The following is a 14,790-nucleotide window of genomic DNA, read 5'->3' on the forward strand; positions in this document are numbered from 1 at the left end:
CATCAGTAAATTATAACTGAAGACTGAATACCTTTTTAAAAAATAAAAGTGCTGTAGGGGCAGGAAACAATATTCTGATATTTACTCATTAAAATTAATTTCTATTGAAGTTAAGATCTAAAGCCTGGCTTTTTCTAAGACTCTTAAGAGCTATTCACAGATCCCATTATTTTATTTATAAGCCTAACAGTGTCTAATAATCACTTTTAAAGGGGCCTTTTTACTATTGTTTGGTCTAATTTGCAAACTTAGCTAATTAAACTCCTTTAAACATTTTAAGCGGCATTTGTAAAGGAAATCGAACTTATTAAATTTATAAGTACTCAATTGCCTGACTCAACAAACAAGTCTCCTGGAGCACTTGAGCAATTCGTACAAATCTAATTAAGCTCCCAAGTGCATGCTACACCTTCGCTACACCTTCGGGTCTCCTAAGTTTTCTTATGCGGTTAGTGACCTTGGAGAAATTACAGCTTCAAGTTCAAGACCAAGTGTGGTTTTGGGCCCACATACGCAGTTACTATTTCCCGGCTCTTCTGTTCTGCAGTTGGTGCTACAGATTCAGTTTTCTTAAACACATCTTTGCTTTGTCCTCTCTGTTTCCACATTGTCCAAAGCGTCTCCCTCCCACGGGGATGTCCTCCCCTCTGCCTTCCAGGCCCTTCTGTGTGGAGGAGGACATTGGAAACTTCTTCTCAACATCCAGCCTGTCCTTGATGTAAAAACCAAACAGGCCTGGAAGGCACACAGATGACAAGCCTTTGTAAGGTGAGAGAAACTCTTAGCAACCAGAGATGACCAGACCATCAGCTCAGTCCTCATGATTTCTATATTCCCCATACACTAAGCAGTTAAAAAAGATGGACAAAGACTGGGGATGTGGCTCAGTTGGGAGAGAGCCTGACTGGTGTGCACAAAGCCCTCGGTGTAGTTTTCAGCACACACCTTCTGGTCCAGTGGGTGTCAACCTAAGCTTGGTCAAGCGTCTCTGCCCCTAATTGCTAGGATGAACCCCCTCTTACAGACATTTTCTACTTAAGGCTTGACTTGACGAAATGGGTTTTAGGTGTCCCGAGTTACTTAGATTTAAGGTAAACATTACTGGAATCTTCTGTCCACCCACAGATCTCTGTCCATCCCCTCCTGTTTTCACTTGCTAGAGTCCAGGGACCTTGGAATTCCATGGCTATCCTGTCTGATTTTCGTATAGTCCCACTCTCTGAGACCAGGCAGGGGTGTCAGATGTTAACGTGAGCTGAAAACACCTAGTGCTGTTTGACTCTGGCTAGTGCTACCAAGTACCCAAGTGGGCAGGTTCAGGGAAACTCCTAAGTGCCATCAGCAGTACCGAGCATCAGGTGGCCCAGTATTTGGGCGTGGTTTTCTGTGGTGATAGCTGAATCCTCAGGGAAAAGTTTGTAGAGAAGCGCAAGATACCGTTTATTGTTTTGTTGAAGTGTTTCTAGTAAAGCAGACAGACATTTCAAGAGGCAGTGTTTATGTACTGAAAAACTCTCTTAAAGGGAACACTTTCCATTCTTACAATGTCACCGCGTGTTCTTGCTTGCAATTGCCTCTGCGCTTGCAGAAGTCTGACAAAGACCTTTGATCCAATGAGGAAGTTGGTGAAAGCAAGTTCTTTGTAACAGCCTTGAAGAAAAACCAGAATAATACAGTTTGGTTATCTATTATTTGTTGTAAAACGTTAAGGGATTTGCAAGGCTTTCTGGCTTTCGCTACCTATATCACACATCTGACTGTAACCAAAGGTTATATATAATGCGGCATGGTGAATAATGCATGTGGGGTGATAACAGGCTTTAAAAGGGAGAGAGAGAGAGAGAAGGTGGCTTTTAAGTATAGTGTGACATTTCCCTTTCTGCTATGGTGATATATGATATAGTGCTCCTTGGCGCACGAAATGTTATTGGTTGTCATAGCAATATAACACCATCGGGGAGCAAGGAAGAAATGCTCTCTGAGCTACTCCGTTCAGATAGAACGCTAGTTATAGCAGGATGATCATTGTTAACACTGTATTTACTGTCAGATGATAAAACCCACGCTGCACCTTTTGTTTTATCCTTCAGTGGCAGCTCTGAGTGGCCCCGCAGCCACACCGGCACTTGCGTTGTACACCCGGGCCTCTGCCTTGGTTATGAGATTTGGACCGATATCTTTGGCTGCCTCTCTTTGTAAAGACAGGCTGTGTGTTTAATGCATCCTCATCTGTAAGCTTTGGGGTTTGAGCGTTTCCTCTGAGGCACCCTGTAATTAGTTCCCCTCGATTGTCCTCTCCATTGTAGTTACCCCCACTTGGCCAGTCTTTAGGCCTTGTGTTCTGCCCTCTTAGACCTTGAGTGAAGAGTCTCGGTGCAGAACTGCCTAACCGAGGCTCGTCTTCATGTCACTGCTCTTGAGCGACTGGTGGGGAGTTTGCCTAGGACCGAATCTCCAATGCATCCATCCCGTCTTAAAGGGTGTGCTTGGGTTGCTGGGCAGGTCAGCTGCAGAGGCTCCTCAGAGCCAAGGCCAGGAGCCCAATTGGTCTCTCAGTCTGCCTTCTTTGCCTGTTGTGGCCACATCCTTGACCCAGTTTTGGGTAGGCAGTGGGAGAAAGCAGTGTGTGTGTGTGTGTGTGTGTGTGTGTGTGTGTGTGTGTGTGGTGACAGTACTTCAGTTGTGTCCTTCTGATGTGACAGTGTGTTGCTTATTGTGAGTGCCAGGGAGTCTCCTGCCTCACTTAGTCCTCCTGCACCCATTTTATAAATAAGAGGACTGAAGCGCAGAAAAGTTGAGCAGCTAAGGCCACCCTTCTGGTCAGTGCCTGAGCTAGGGTTTGAGTCCATCTCTCCTGACTCCGTAGCCTGAATTCTACTGCTTTACTACTTTGTATGATATAAACAGGAATCAAGGAAGGCCCCAAAGAAATCCCTGGCTCATCGTGGAAGAAGTTCTGTGGGCTTCCAGTGCAGGGGGAGAGAAAAGCAGGAGGAAGCGTCTTAGAAAGCAAACAGGAAAGCATTGCTTCCAAAAAGCAAGACAGAGCAAACCTTCTGTGACGTCAGCTATATGCCACAATTGCAATAAAAGCACACAAGTTGTACAGCTATTAGCAGGGCTGTGAGTAGCAGGACCCGCCCCCCCCCGCCCCCCATCTCATACTTCTTTTTAAAGTGTAGCTTCCCAGCATGTTTAGCCCAGCACTCCAGCAATCCCAGGGCTGTCACTGGACACCATATCACATGGACCAAATGGAATATCCAGCAAGCATAAGTTCATGATAACTGTCTCCATCTCTGGTACCCGTCTCAGGGCCTAGTGAGTGTTAACTGGCCTAATGGGACCAGCATCCCCGTCAGTGAGGGAGTTTCCATTATCCCACTTCCTAGATGTGGAAACTGAGTCACAGAAGTCAAGTCGTACTGCACTAAGCTATACCTGGCAAGAGTAGCCACCTTCAAAGGATAACTTTTTTTTTTTTTTTGATTTTTTTGAGACAGGGTTTCTCTGTGGCTTTGGAGCCTGTCCTGAAACTAGCTCTGTAGACCAGGCTGGTCTCGAACTCACAGAGATCCACCTGCCTCTGCCTCCCGAGTGCTGGGATTAAAGGCGTGCACCACCACGGCCCGGCCTACAAGGGATAACTTTGAGAGCTCACCAAGTGTAGCACCTTTTGCTCTTGTGTGCAGCAATGAGTGAAGACAGGCCCTTTCCTCTTGGTGGGGCTAACGTGGGTGTGAATTTAGAGCTAGCTCTGCGCTTCTCTGCTGAGGCCTGCCAAGTATCCAAGAAGAGTAGGAATTTCGTAAGGAGCTTTACAGGGCGGATTGCAAGTGACTCAGTGTGCTAGCTGAAAGCCACAGTGAGGCTCAATGAGCTTGCCTTATAGAAATCCTGAGAACAGAGTAGAGTTTGAGTGTGGAAGCAAAGCTGGCCTCGAGGATAGAAAGTTCAGAGTGGGAGGTAGAGGCACAGCCCTCATCGTACAGACCAGGGCATCTTTCCGAGTCCCATTCTGTGGAAGAGCCATCCCACATGTGCAAAAATCCGGCGTGTGCAAGGACACTCACCCATAGCATTCTTCGTAAACAAAAAAATTGGGAGCAACCTAGTCCGGGACCAGGGAATGGTGGAGCGAGCTGATGTTTTTATCTGATGCGGAAATGAAAAGGCATGAGCCACATACCTCCATTCCCACATGAGCGAATGCCAAGACTCATGATTCAGTGAGGATTAAAAAAACAAAAAAAGAGTCAAAATAGAAGTATGTCTCCATTTATGGGGAGCACTCACACTCGGTTGACGCTGCAGTCTGTGTATGTGTGTGTATGTGCACGCACGCGTGCGTGCAAGTGTATGTGAAGGGGATATACAAACAGATGTGTACAGGCATATGGAAGCCAGAGATCCATCTTATTTGCCATCCTTCTTGGTTATTCTCTCTGCCTCCCCAGCACTGAGATAATAAGCACATGCCACCCTGCCCAGTGGTGCTGGGAATTGAACTCGGGTCTTCATGTTTGCAAGACCAGTGTTTTACTGAACGGAGCCATCTCCTACGACACTATAGTTCTAAACAACACAGGTGCCTGTGTGTATCATCTTGGGGTAAGAGACAAGATGATAGGATTAGATGATCTGTTTTGTAGTGGCTTAGTTTTCACAATGAGTGACTGTATTGTATTCATGGGTTCAAAATTAGATACAGTGAAAGTGGTCCATGCATTGGCCGGTGTAGTTGTGTTTGCTGCATGGGTTCCCGGGTTCCCGGGTTCCCAGCTAGGCATCTAGACACTGCATAGGCAGGTACCAGCACAGATGCAGACCCTTAGGACCAGCCATGTGTTACCAGGGAATCCAGGGGCATAGCCGTGTCTGTGAACAAGACAGGGTTTGGTGTCAGAGGAAGAAAAAGAACAAAAAGACTCCAATTTCTGATGACATCAGTATTCCAGAGCAGAATCCCAGACTGAAGAAGGCTACAAATGGCGTTGTTCATCAGCAAATAGAATACACATGTCAGGATCGTTCTGCCTAAATGTAGCAGCACTGTGGGAATGGAAATGGCAGCATTGTGAGCCAGGCTGGGGATGCTGCAAGCTCAGCATGGAGAATCCCCTGAGAGGAGGTTCATGGCCACTTCCAAGGTTTCAGGGCGAGCTTGGCTTCTTCCCTTTCAACCAATTGTGTTTCATTGGTGAGGGTGGAAAGCTAACATTTCTTTTATTTATTTATTTATTTATTTATTTATTTTTGATTTTTAGAGACAGGGTTTCTCTATGTAACAGTCCTGATTGTCCTGGAACTAGCTCTTGCAGACCAGGCTGGCCTCAAACTCACAGAGATCCTCTCGCTTCCGCCTCCTGAATTCTGGGATTAAGGGTGTGTGCCACCACTGCCTAGCTCCTAACATTTCTTAAGGACTGGCTAAAGCTAAAATTTCTTAAATATATTTTTATTTTACAAAAACAAAGCCCTTAGTCCTGTGACCTAGGATATGTTTGGTTCCCTTTGGAGAAGAAACTGAAGTACAGAGAGGTGGAGTGGCGTGCCCAGCACCACACAGCGTCTAATGGTGGCTTAGGATGAGCTCAGCATCAGAGCGCTGACCGTCCCATATGTTGCTACTGTGCTGACTAGCAAATCTGGGTGGGGAGCAGGAGAACACAGACACCCTGAACTACGACCCCTGACCTTTCTTACTATAACTGTTGCACCCCAATCCCTGGGCCTTTGGCTTGGTTGTGGGGCGGTAAAGGTTGAAAACAAATGGCTGGGCTCCATAATGGGAAACACCCTGGAGTTTGGGATTGTTAGAGACAGATTTGCATTATACGATATACCTACCTTCCCTCAGGAGAAGGGGGGAAGGTGAAGATGGTGCAAATCAGTGGAGACAGAACAGAAAGCCCCCATGAGGACAGCCAAGACTGCCCAGGTGAGTGTGGAGCCAGCCACGAGGCTCTGAAGGCCAAAGCTGAGAAGAAGAGAGGGTGCAGGGGGAAAAAGCTCCATACAGGGAACCCTGTTGGAAGGTCGTTGCAGAAGTTCTGGTACCAAGTCCCGGCTCCATGTTGGGCTGTGTGGTACTGGAACACATTTAGCATCGGATTGTATTGTTTGTTTCTCAGCCCTCACCCAGCGGGGCTGATGTTTGTGCCCTTAGTTGAGGTTTGGGGTTTGTCTTTGGATTTTATCAGTGAGGCTGGGAAGATGATGAGAGCAGATAACCTTTTATAGCTATTTTCCCATTGGCCCCTCCCCACCCCTTGGTGCCTACTTCTAGCTCTCCCCGTGCATTTAACCACAGTAGTTCAGTAAAAGCCTTGGCCAACCGTTGTGTGGAAACAGTGTAACCAGCCCCAGCTCAGGGGTTTGAGCAGCCTGGCTGCCCGTTCCCAATGGGCATCCAAGCTGCTCCACTAACTGCCCATCCTCTGGTGGGATATGCGGGCCTCCGGAGCCACTCTCCGTGGATGGCTGAGTGTTGCCAAGCAACTACAAGAGTTATTTTCTTTGCTGAGAAGTTGCTGGCCTGTCTGTGTAAGGTGAAGGAGCCCACACATGCCCAGCAGTTACCACAGGGAGACAGCAAAGTCATCACATTCTTCAGCTGTCTGGCCTGTGCCACCGCTGGTCGCAGGCCAAAGATGCACGCACACATGCACACGCGGATGCGCACGTGCGTACACACACTGACATCGCCAGTCGCAGGCCCAGGGTGTCACACACACACACACACACACACACACACACACACACACACACGTCTTGGTCCAGTTTATTCTCCTGGCTGTTATAAAGCAGAAATTACACCAAGTGACCACTTTCCTCCTGGGGCTGAAAGAGGTTTATGAGTGTCCCGCAGAAAACAAACCAGGCTTCCCAAAAGTGTCTGTGACTTCTTCTAAAGACCAGAATCACTGCGCATTCTCCTCCTCCCCCTGCGCTGAAGTCTAAACCTAGCTTGGGTCTCCTACACTCAGTCCCGGTCAGATACGTTCTGCCTCGAGGGTATAAAATCAATTTAGAAATGACATTTTAAGTAGTGGACGCCTTTGACAGAGCAGTGCAAATGGCTCTGTTTCTGAAAGTCAGCAATCAAACAAGAAAGGGTGTGTGTCTTTTAAGAAGCCACATCGCACACTAAACACTGGGACAGTACATTGCCGCCCCCCCACCCCACCCCACCCAGTTCTAATGCTGAAGAAATGGAGCAAAAGGCTCATTTTTGAAAAATGGAGGAGGAGGGCTGTGACTGCTTTATGGAGCCCAGCTCTCAGATTTGCGCGGCGGCACTTTTTTTTTTTTTAAACTCTAACCCAGATGAGAAAAATTGGATGCCTTCACCCAATAGAGTCCCTGAACTGTGCGTAATGCAAGCTTGAATAACTAGTTTGGATTTTGAAAGATAGAAGACCCTGCCCATTGCTGACTACGGTTTAATTGCATAACGAGGCAACCAATCCTGTTCTTATCTGATTTAGACGCCTTGCAAAATAAGCTTCCACAAGCCTCCACCACCCTTGCCTCGCAGGCCCTCTCCTTTTCAGTCAACCGCCTGCCAGCAACTTCTGTTAACTCTCTATGTTTACCAGACAAAATGGTTTCAGAAAGGCTCCTTCATTCATTTTTTCATTGTTTTGGTTTTTAAAAACAGTCTCCCATAGCCTAGGCCGATTTAGAACCCACTAAATAGCCAGGGATGACCTGGGACTCTTGGTCCACTGCCTCTGGCTTTTGCTGTAGGGATGAAGACCAGGACTCCAAACACGCTAGGCAAGCAAGCTCTACCAACTGAGCTATATCCTCAACCCCGTGAAGATGTTGCCGTTCAAGTTTAACATGGACAGTAGCCACGTTCACCCCCTTTATCCTCTCTTGCCCCCCACTTTCCTATCCTGATGATCTCCTTTCCCTAAATAGCCCCTCTTATGTTTTCATGTAGCAGTATGTGGATACACATATGTAAAACCTGGTTCTGCATGTCATAGAAAACATGTAATATTTATCTTTATGAGTCTGGGCTATTTCTCTAATTCTCCATTTTCCCCCCAAGGGACTGGGCTTCTTTACCCAGGAGCACATTCAGAACCAAGCCCTGTGCTACACGACAGAACATGGAACCATATGGTTCCCAAGGAGCTGGTTCAGCTTGTATCTCTTTTGAGAAAATGTGCCATGTAGCTAGAAGGTGTTCATTCACCTAGTTTAGTTCCTACTGGGCTGAGAAGGGGAAATGAATTGGAAAAGGTGCAGAAAATATGGTTGGCTCCCATTAAATCTACCTACCTTCCCAGTCCAGTCCAGTGCAGGGAGATCTGGGTGGGTGGGTCAGGGTGAAGGGCCCTGGAGAGAGCCCTTTAACAGTCTTCACCTTTTCATGGTCCTAATTGAGTAAAGAGTCTCCCCAGCTTGGCTCACAAAAGCTGCTGTTTGCTGCCTCCCTTTGCCCCAAAGCTAACAAAATAGGCAGGTTCCCAATTTGGAGCTGGCTGGTGGAAACCCAGGCCTTTGTTTGCTGTGGAGTTGTCTGGGCAGCAGAGCAAAGAGACATAAAGAGATTAGCCAAACCAGAAGGCCCAGAAAGGACAGCCTTCCCATTCAGGCCGAGGGGATCCTGTATTGGGTAGAGGCGAGCAGTCTTATGTACCAGACCTTGTCCTTCCTAAGATACGTTGGAGGATGCGACCCTGGATGATAACATGTCTACTTTAAAGATCCACTCCGGCCCCATTAATGCAGATAAAGAAACTCCCTCATTTAGCAGACAAGGAAATAGAAGCCATTTGTGCTGGGTAACCTGCCGGGGCTTGTTGGTTGATAATCAGAAAGATACATTACCCAAGTGTGGAGAGAGTGTGCACGCATCTATTTCATCTTTAGCAGTTTTCTCACTTCTTGAGAGACGCTTTGCACGTTTTGTTTGCGTGTTTGTTCGTAAGGGGCTTGGTTAAAAAAATCTTCAGGAATCCCTGGAAGCACAGCACATGTTAACAACATACATGATAGCACCATCTGTGTTTTCATGGTGACAACATGCATGATAGCACCATCTCTGTTTACATGGTGACAACATGCATGTTAGCACCGTCTGTGTTTATGTTGCACATACTTGTTAGTGTGGGTTGTGAATGTGTGCTTGCAGGTGCACGGGTGTGCACGTGTGTGTGGTGTCCAGAGGCCAGCTGATGTATCTTTCCCTGGCTGCTCTCTGCCTTTATTCTTTGAGAGAGAGTTTCTCACTGAACCTGGAGCTCACTGTTATGGCTGGACTGGCCTTAGGGCTCCGCCTGTCCCTGACCCTCTAGAGGTGGGGTTTTAGGCACACGCCACCACACCCAGCTTTTTGCTTGGGTTCTAGAGATCTGACCTCAGAACCTTGTTATTTGGCAGGCCCTTTGCTGGGCTGAGTCATCTCCCCAGTCCAGAACCATCTCTCCTGTGTCCAAATAACAAACGTGTTAGGGTTGTGGCCCCACATGAATTCTGGGTAGATACATTTAGTCAAAAACCTCACTGCGTGTAACTGCATGTTTTACTCATGTGAAAATTTCACAAGCACCGGAGGCCTTAGGATCATGTTTCCTATCACCAAGAGAATATGCTGCCCTATTGCCCCTGACATGCTCAGGAGGGAGACCAATCCTCCGCTGCGTGAATCTAAACCCAGCTCCTTTCTGTGAGTCTGTGACTTTCAGACCCGCCCCAGAAGCACATACAGGTGCCTCCTGTTTACATGCAGGTCCACTAAACCTGTCTGTGGACTGAACACCTGGCCCAGTCCCTCCTCCTGTATCTCGCACCTCTCTCCAGGTTCTCTCCTCCCTCACACAGACACTGCCTTAGTTTGGGTCTCCATCCATGCTCATGAGAAGCAGGTAGAGGGAGCACAGTCCTCACAGCTGCCTATGATGAAGGGCTGGGTGAGGGCTTTTCTGCCTTCTTAGCAAAGGAGGCAAAGATGACCTGGGTAGAACAAACGTGAAGATGGTGGCAACAGTGAGCTCACCGCAAAGCTTGGTCTCCAAAATGGCTTCCAGTTTGAGCTCTAGTAGAACGGTTTATGCACAGCGGTGTTAGCCAGCTTAATGGGACAGTATATGATGAAAAGCACCTATACTTTATAAATCAATCAAATAAATTAACTTTCTGGGTTTTTTTTTGTTTGTTTGTTTGGTTTGTTTGTTTGAGACAGGGTTTCTTTGTGTAACAGCCCTGGCTGTCCTGGGATTTATAGACCAGGCTGGCCTGGCACTCACAGAGATCTGCCTGTGTCTGCCTCCTTAGTGCTGGGATTAAAGGTGTGCGCCACCATCAACCATGTCCAGCATAAATTAACATTTTTTTAAAGAATTTACTTATATGTCTATATGGGGGCACAAGTGGAGGTCAAAGGACATTTGGAGTTACTTCTCTTCCAATATGTGTGTCCCGGAGATCAAACTCAATTCATCAGGCTCTCTCAGCCTTCTTCTCCACCCCAAATCTATCTATTTATTCATCTATTTGTTATTTATTTATTTATTTATGAAATGGAGTCAATAATTAAATCCATATTGGAGTCATTAACTATCTTTTTGTTGTTGTTCTTTTTTTTTTTTTTTTTTGCAAAGTGCTTAGAGCAAATAGACAGCTAGACATTGTGTTTCTGCAGTACCAAATGGACAGGTTATTTGGAGAATAAAACGAAAAACAGGGTGAGCAGAACACTTCACTCCGCAGATGGCAGCCTTTGTATATGACTGGAATGTTTCCCATAATCCTCCCTCTTTTTCTCGTTCTTTTCTTTTCTTTCTCTTTTTTCCCCCTAAATCTTGCTGTGTAGCAATTCTCCAGCTTCCCAAGTTCTGTTGTCTGTCTATAACAGGTTCTCATGTAAGCCCAGGCTGGCACATAACTTTCTATGTAGCCAAGGATGGCCTGGAGCCCCTAAACTACCAGGGTGCTGGGATTTCAGGAGAGTGCTGCTACTCTTTGGTTGTTTTTGTTGTGTTGATTTTTGTTTATTTATTTTTTTTTTGAGTCGTGGGTTTCTCTGTGTACCCCTGGCTGTCCTGGAACTCTCTAGGGTAGGCCAAGATAGACAGAGATCTGTCTGTCTCTGCCTCCAACTGCAGGGAGGTGCCACCATGCCTGGCATATTTTACTCTTAAAACCTGATCCATTTTGACAGCCAATGGGGCAGCCCGATAATACTGCTATTGCTGCTATTTCCTTAGTTATTGTGGACTCATATGCACATGCCGCGGTGCAGGGGTCAGAGGACAGCTGTTGAGACAAGGTCTCTCTTGTTTATGCCACTGCTGCATAATTCAGGCAAGCCAGCCCAGGACAGTTATCCCATCTCCACGGATCTCCTTGAGAATGCACAGATTACAGGCGTGCCCTGCAGCATCTGGCTTTTTATGCACATTCCAGGGATCCAAACACAGGTTACTGGGCTTGTGTGGCAAGTGCTTTCTTTACCCACTGAGTCATCTCCTGGGTCCAGGGTTCCGTGGTTTTTTTGTTTTGTTTTGTTTTGTTTTTTTACCACTTTCTTTCACCGGATACCACTCAGGAAGCTAATGGAGTCTGCAGTTGAGTTCCGAGCTCTTAATTGAAATGGAAAAGGAAGGTGTTTGATCTGTGACTGTCTGTCACTATAACACTTGGGATCCATGTGGTGGATGCTCCTTTACTGAGCAGTAAGCAAAGCCTGGGGGTTGGGGGCCCGTGACAAGGATGTGAGCTTGTGAGAGTGGCTATCTGTGGGATAGTCAGTGGAGCCCACGCCCAGGGACCATAGCCCAGGAGCCCGTAGTCAGAGAATCCTTGTCATGTGTGGCACTAAACTTCTTGGCCATTAAATAACACGAGAAATGTCCAATAATTAATGTACGTTTGAGAATTTGTCCCTCTAAAAGTTCCTCCCTTCGCACCTCGATGGCTGTGCCCCTGGCATTTGATCTGTGCAGTTGGCATTGGTAGCCCTGTAGGGAGCAGGCTTTGAGATGCAAATGAGCTGGTCTCCATTAAAAGCCTTAGTTGTGGTGTACACCCAGTCCCTTTGCTTTCTCCTGCTGAACCAAAAGAAAACCGTGCTGGGGTGGTATATCTCACTGGTGACATGCCTAGAGATGCAAGGAGGCAATTATTCCTCTATTTAAACTCTAGTTTGGGACACCTCTGAGTAGTGGTTTTATTTCTCGTCACTGAATAAAGCGTTCACAAATACAGAAAACCATCATTCACTCCCGGGCAGTCCTATTCAGAGAGAAGTCTATGGGTAAAAACTGTATTTCTTGAGACCATTTGTTCAAAGTTCATGCCTCCAAGTGGGAATCGCCTCTGGACTGGGTTTGGGTGTTGACGGGACTTGTCTGGAAAGCCCTCTGCTACTGTTGTTACTGAACTTGGGAGCTTCCCGTTTCTCTTTTAAGCCTGGCAGAGGTTAGTGAATCCTGTGATACCTCATTTTTTTTTTTATTTTCCGAGCAATTAGCTGAAGATATAAAGTACTGTTCTAAAGAAGTTGACTCTATCTGGATTGTGTAAGGGACCACAGTAAAAAGTAAAGGTCCAGATGTCCTTGAAAAGGAAAGGGGTGGGGGACTCAGGTGGGATCCTGAAAACAGTAACATTCATTACTAAGTCACACCTTGACAGTAAAATGTGTCGGATTTGTGAGCTAAAAGAGACACTCTGAAATGGTCTTTTGGAGTTCCTGCCATCTTATTTGGACTTGTGGGGTAGTAGGAGAAGTCCAAAGCATTTTCCAGATATCCCTGGGAGGTATCGTGTTGTTGGGACCCTTGTGTTAAAAAGAGAGCGCTCTGGTCTTCTTTTCCTGGGCATGGCTGGAATGGAGAGTCAGTCTTCACCATTCAGGGTGGGTCCTGTGGGCTGCTCTCTCACTTTACCTGGGCCCCTCTCTTCCTTTTCATCCGTAACATGGTTTCAGGGTATCCCTTCACCTCACAAATCCTGTGTTTCTCTGCCCAGAGCTGAGAGCTCTCTGCCCATCTGAAAACCCTGTTTGGCTTTCTGTGGAGTGTTTTATTCAGTAGCATGATTAAGCTAAGCTTAGATCTCTGGCTGGTTGGGGGCTGATAGGGTATAATCAACTAATAATAATACATCGGCATTTTTAAGTGACCTAGAGCCTCCATGGCAACTTTCACAAAACACGCAAGCGAAAAGCTGATCAGAAATTGATCTTTTCAACTTGGTCATTTCATGGGTAATTAGCCGGTAGACGCACAGTAATTACTGGCATATTAATTTGAATGGCCGTTTGGCCCTTCCCACGTGCCCTGAGAGGCGACAAGGCCCTGGCTTAGTCTGGGTCTGTTTAAAGTAAAATATTTCTCAGTGCAAAGGGATAATTAGGAAACCCCAAATAGATCCCACGTTTGCTCCCCAGAGAGTAAGTGTACATGCCTGACCTTAGAAGTTTCTGGGGGGCCTTGGCTGTCCACGGTGGTAAGGCCATTGGCTAGAGGCTGGATCCTCAATGTTTGTACTTCCCAGCCTGGAGGCCAGGCTGCCACCAGAGGTCAACGTGGATACTATGGTCACATTTTAGAAAGAGAGCCATAATTATGACGTCTAATTATGTCCAGTTATGCCTACAGAGTTAAACATAAGGGTACCTCCTTCTTGGAAATGTAGTTAATTGCCTACAGGGGTCAGAAGGGCGCTAAGATTCGTCCCCTCCCCCATCATCTTCCCTCCCAGCACTAACCAGACAGGCCTGACCTTGGGCCTGCTTGGCTCAGGCTGCTGTTTGACCACCAGCTTTGACCCTTGGTTAGCACTTCCTACAGGAGAGGTTTACATTAGACTTCTGTTCCAGAGGAAAATAAAATTTGAGCGAGTTGTAACTCAGCCTGCCTTCCCTGGTAGCCTCCTTACCATGTGGAGTGGCCTGGACTTTCATGTAAGGGGCCTTGTTTTTGTTGAAAAAGAGTATAATTTACTTCTGGATAGGTAGTCTGGTATTTTATTTTGGTTTGGGGAGGGTTTGTTGTTGTTGTGTGTGAGAAAGAGAGGAGATATTCACTTGTATACCCATCTGTTTATATCTATCTTTCTAATAAGATACCCCAGACAGGATTTGAACAACCAAGTTTTCATAGTAAATTCTGGGGTCCTGACACCTCCAGGAGCATGTGAGTAGCAGGTTTTGAGCCTTATTTCCACTGGCTCCTGCGCTAGCCAGTGTCAAGCTAAGGCTTCGCTCCTCCTGGAGAAGTGGCTTCGCACATTCGCCCATTTGAAGCCTGCGCCGCTGAAGATGCCCTGCTTGTGGAATTACTGTTTCAGCAGCCATGAACCTCACTACTCCCAGTGGAGGCCAGGAACTCTGAGCACTTTACAAAAAGAGGAAGTGGATTCTGGGGTGGAGGGCAGAGCAGTAGCTGGTCTTCCAGTAAATGGGGAGTAGTTGGTTGGGGGAACCGGGAACTGGGCAGGCAAGCTGGCAGCATGGAGGGAGCAAGCAGGCCGAGGACAGGTGCCCTAACCTGCCAGTTAGCTGCCCAGCTGTCTGGGCGCTCAGGTTTCCCACCAGGTTTCTGTTATCATCTCAAGCACCTAGTTGTCTCCAGCTTATGGGTTTGGCTTGTCTTTCCTCCCAGATACTAAGGCGGGCAGTCTGTGGGGGCTTCAGAGCTCTTGTAGGAGTCCCCATTTCTGTCCCTGGCCCCACAGGAAGCCAGCATGCACCAGAGACTCGAGCTATGTCCCTAGTTGAAAACAAACAACAAATAAAACTACCAGTAAGCAAGAGGTTTTCAAAGC

General features: G+C 47.0%; 1 protein-coding gene across 10 annotated transcripts in view; it reads left to right on the forward strand.

Moving 5' to 3' along the window:
* Foxn3 (forkhead box N3) overlaps window positions 1-14,790 on the forward strand; it is a 375,166-nt gene that overhangs the window by 323,828 nt on the left and 36,548 nt on the right. The gene's annotated exons all lie outside the window — the stretch shown is intronic.

This window comes from Microtus oregoni, unplaced genomic scaffold (assembly GCF_018167655.1).
Source record: "Microtus oregoni isolate MIOR12 unplaced genomic scaffold, Mior012 000043F_ref0000047, whole genome shotgun sequence".
Classification (NCBI taxonomy): domain Eukaryota; kingdom Metazoa; phylum Chordata; class Mammalia; order Rodentia; family Cricetidae; genus Microtus; species Microtus oregoni.